Source organism: Micropterus salmoides, unplaced genomic scaffold (genome assembly GCF_014851395.1).
Source record: "Micropterus salmoides isolate LMB-PRFRI ecotype aquatic unplaced genomic scaffold, ASM1485139v1 Ms_hic_scaffold_17, whole genome shotgun sequence".
In the NCBI taxonomy this organism is placed as follows: Eukaryota; Metazoa; Chordata; class Actinopteri; order Centrarchiformes; family Centrarchidae; genus Micropterus; species Micropterus salmoides.
This window is the reverse complement of record NW_024040817.1, coordinates 20,723,445-20,728,316: the sequence shown is the minus strand read 5'-3', so window position 1 is coordinate 20,728,316 and position 4,872 is coordinate 20,723,445. Positions and strand designations below refer to the sequence as shown.

Here is a 4,872-nt window from a genome sequence, read left to right as displayed (position 1 = left end):
GTTGAAAGGCCACTTTCTTTTATACGCTTCAGAGAGGGTGTGTTTTTGTTAATGTTGGTGTAATATCATTGGTCAAATGTCCTTGGCAAACACTTTCAGTTGGAAACAACTACACGGTATCTGAACACGAGCCAAGAAAAACCACAAGCTCGCCCCAGAGATGTCACATAAAACATAGAATTTATTCATTTCACTAATAATTGACGTAGTAAAATACAGCTTTACAAAATGCATGTGGCTTCAGCTGTCAAAAGATTGAGGGAACACAAGGTGAGCCGTATTGCTTTGTGGTTGACTAACATTTACAACTGATGAATAATAACAACATACCAAACATGCGCATTGATTTACACATTAACAATATTACAACAGTACAAAGCTTCAGTGTGTCCTCTCTTTCACCGTGAGCTTTTTGTTTTGTTTTAACATACAAACAAGAACATTGCTTCAAACATTACTTTTACACAGTCATGACAGTGGACGTTAAAACACTAAATACACCTTCCTGTTGGTTTCCTGCACTGGTAGACGAAGTACACAAATCCTGTACTTGAGTAAAAGTACAGATACCCGTGTTTAATATTACTCCACTAAAAGTAGAAGTCTTTTATTTAAATTTCTACTCACAGTCTCACAGTACAAAAGTACTTGCTTTTAAAAATACTTAAGTACTATTTCAGGGGTTTCGGACATGGCAAACTTTACTATTTATTAAACAGGTAATTATTAACACATTTATTATTATAACATTTATTAACATTTATTATAAACAGGATGTTCTTTCAATAATAATAAAATAAAAGTTACTCACGTGTGTGTGTGTGTGTGTGTGTGTGTGTGTGTGTGTCAGTGGTGGATGAAGAATCCAGTAGAAATGAAAGTACTATGACCACACTGTAACTGAGGTGGTGATGGCACAATGGATAAGACAAATACCTTTGGTGTGAGAGGTGCGGGTTCAATCCCCCACTGTGGCTCATCTACCATTGTGCCCCTGAGCAAGATGCTTAACCCCTAGTTACTCCAGAGGCGTGCGACCTCTGACAATGTATAGCAATTGTAAGTTGCTTTGGATAAAAGCGTCAGCTAAATGAATAAATTGTTTTAAATGTTTCTTAGAAATGGGAGGCCAACGGACAGGACCTCCAGAGAAACAGGAACATGCAGTTAAAATCAGCAGCTGAAAAATGCTGATTCCAGCAATGAACTAGTAAAATTTGTGCAACCTTCTGTGACAGCCTCTCCTCCACATTCTTGCATTGTGCATAAAAGAACAGAAAAGGAAGCAGGTGTAGCAAGACCTGCACAGAACTATTGCAACTACACCACCTAGGGGAATTTCGCCCACAGTAAATTCTACGCCAAATGTTAATATCCTAAGAACACACAAATTCATCAAGGAGGGTTTTCATTCAAAAAACTATGAAAATCTTTATTTAAGTAATCATAAGAAAATACACGATTCTAAATTGCCACACGTCAGATAATACTACATAAAATTAGCACACTGACAGGAAAGGGGGAAAGGGAGCAGGGCTGTGGCATACCGCGAAGCGGGGGAACCCAAAATAAGGTAAATCATTTTGGGTGACAGGAAAAACCTTTCACTACCGGCCTGTGCAACTTCTCAGCCGTGGCAGGGAGAGCAAGGCAAGACCAATGACAAGTGGAAAAGGAACAGACACTTAACCCTTGTGCTTTGTTGACCAAATTTTCTCTTTACTTCTGACCCAATTAAAACCAAATATGTCTTTATATAAGGGCAAGACTGAATGTTTAGGCCAGGGGCGATTCTAGGATCAGACCTGTAGCGGTGCTCAGCCCCTAATGAGAATGTAGCATGCGTACAATGTCTTGCAAAAGTGTTCACTGATTGGTGGAGAGTATAAGTAGGCCCACTAGAGAGGAGCTGTTGCGGAGCGGGTCAGTGAAGGGCGTCACTTTGTGTTGAAAAGTGGTGGGGACATTAGGGTTCAGGTTAGAGGGATGATTATACATTTGGGTCATGAGAACAAGACAAGAAGATTTTTAGCACTATTTAGTAGATTCAGTATTTGATGCAGAAATATATGTGCGGAGGGTCTGGGGGTCCTCCCCCAGAAGATTTTGAGCATTAAACTTGTAATTTCCTGCATTCTGGAGACATTGTCTGCTCCAATTTACGGTGGGAATGTCTGTTTTTATATGAAGGAAAACTATATTGCATTGCATGTTTTCTTATTGTGTAAATCAACATTTCTCAAAGCATTTTCATTTGTTAGTTAACATTTGTTGGTGCAAGCTGTTTTTTAGAACATTTTTAACAAATGCTTTCAAAAAGTGATGGGGACAAAATCAGCCATTTTAAAAAGGGGTTCGGGGCCAGCGTCCCCTGTTTAAATGACCCCTATGGGGTCAGTGGACCAATTAGGGTCAGACAGCAGTGTGGAGCTGTGTGCTCATGTTTACTCCCTCAGAGGGTGTTAAAAGCGTTTCCTAATTTAAGTGTTCAATCTTGTGTTTTCAGTTCAGTCTTGTTACATGCTTGCTTTCTCTTTTAAGGAAGTAGTTTTCTGTTACTGATTGAGTTTAATTTGTCACACCAATACCACACTGTAACTGTGTGCTACTTAGAAATGGGAGTCCAACAGACAGGACCTCCAGAGAAACAAGAAAATGCAGTTAACAGGGCAAGAGAGGGTTTTTATTCAAAAAATATGGAAATCGTTATTTAACTAATCATAAGAAAATACACAATTCTAAAATGCAACACACCAGAAAATACAACACACTGGCAGAAAAGGGGAGCAGGGCTGTCGCATACCACGCAGCGGGGAACCCAAAAAAAGGAAAATCCTTTTATCTAACCACCTGTGACACGCAAACAAAAAAAGGGAATCGTGAAGAAACATCACCACCAGGGACTGCTGCCTTGACAGCAAGAAGAGAGGAGGATCAATAAAAACCTGCAATGGGTGCTAGGAAAAACACTAGTGAAGACACTCACCTGAGCACCGATGTGATGTAGATCACATGTAAGCTAGCTGTAAAACCAGACCAGTGTTTCCCACAAATAGGCTTTACTTAGGCGGGCCGCCCAGGTATATTAACAGCTGCACAAGTAAATTCGGCGAACCATTTTAAATCTGTCTGCATATAATCGCTGCGCACCTCCTCTCACTCGTCCACTCTCTCTCTCTCTCTCGCAAACACATTGACAATGGACCCGTCTGTGAATTGAATGGTTAGAATCATAAACACCGCTGCACTGTCCAACACAACACTGTCAATGTAAGTAAGTAGTCAGTAAGTAAAGTTTATTTGTATAGCACCTTTCACAGATAAAAAAATCACAAAATGCTTCACAATAAAATGTAATACAGTACAATGTAACGGGGTAGACCTGTATCAGCCAATTTTGAGTGCAGTGGTAGTGTGAGGGGTGAGCACTTAGAGCGAGTGTGCATTTGGTGGGTGTGGTTTTGCACTTGGGTTAATTGCATGGGTATGGACTAATGGCAGACAGGTGTGCTTGGGCATGACAACCATCTGCAAACAATTTAACCAGCCACCCACTGGGCTCAAGAGTCTTCTGTTTGTCTCCTGTGTGCAGATACAGAGTGATTTTGACTGTCTTCTTCCCTGGGGGTAGCTCTTGTTATGTGGGCTGGTGGTAGTGTCTCTATGGGATGGTTTATAAATTGATGTTGTTCAGAGTCTTCTGTTTGTCTCCTGTGTGCAGTGTGCGGGTGTGCTGAGGCTGCTGATTCTTTGCAAGAGTGTGGTACACGGCTGGGTCGTGGTCTGGGGAGCTGCCAGTGTAGCGCCACCGCTACTTAGTAGAGTTACCAGAGGCCCAAGCAGTGAGGCTACAACCAACCAGCCTGTGACCAACAGCAGACCCGTTCCTGTTGTGTTTGGCTTCGCCCACGCAGGAAGACGAAGTTGAGCACACCCAGCCATGACGAACTGCAGTTCCGTTTAACTAACAGTTTCCCCCATTTGAACTCTCTTTTTAACTATCTTAGCCTCAGTCTTGTTTTAATCCTTTACATGTCTATTTTATACAAATAAATTTGGAGGTTATATTTTGTACAGCGTGTTCTATTGTTGCCTGCTTATTTTATACACTGGTTGGTCAATTGGGAACTAGTTTGGGGGTGTTACAACTTCATAGTAAAATACAATGCATAAGAAAATTTTAAATACAAATAGAAAACAAAAAGCAAACTCTCCCTTAACTAAAGCCTGCTTGAGTTGCGTTTTAAAAGAATCGACAGAATTCAGACAACGTAGAAAGGGAGGCAATGCATTCCACAGCCTAGGTGCCACTGCTTGGAATGATCGATTTTCCCCCCCTGGTTTTAAAATGAGTGTGGGGAACCACTAACAGCCTCTTACCTGATGACCTCAGACCACGGGTCCGAAGGAACTTGACCGTGCAGGGCTCTAAAAGTAAGAACCAGGATTTTTAATTGAATTCTATACTGGACTGGTAACCAGTGAAGTGATGCTAAAGCAGGTGTGATGTGCGCCCTATTGTTAATGTGAGTTAAAAGCCTCGCAGCAGAGTTCTGACCAGCCTGGAGACGGTAAAGCTCCTTCTTGCTCAAACAAGTAAAAAGTCAGTAATCTATGCGAGAGGAAATAAAAGCATGAATGATCATCTCCAACTCACCCATTGACACCAGTGTTCTTAATTTGGAAACATTTCTTAGTTGGAATGAACAATTTCTGACTAATTGTTTAGAGTGGTATTCCAAGGACCTCGCAGAATCAAAAACAACACCTAAACTCCTAAGTCAGCAATATGCTCTTTAATCTGAGGTATTGTACTTTCAGGGGCAATAATTTGTTTTTCTGTTTTCTCTGAGTTCAGAAGCAGGACGTTGT

The 4,872-nt window shown here is 41.1% G+C and overlaps 1 long non-coding RNA gene across 1 annotated transcript; it reads left to right on the top strand.

Annotated features, from left to right (window-relative positions):
• The first annotated feature begins 3,454 nt into the window (after positions 1–3,454).
• Positions 3,455–4,074, top strand: LOC119907127. Its single transcript, XR_005445077.1, has 2 exons — positions 3,455–3,627; positions 3,722–4,074. It is a non-coding gene; the product is annotated as an uncharacterized LOC119907127 (long non-coding RNA).
• The last annotated feature ends 798 nt before the right edge of the window (positions 4,075–4,872 follow it).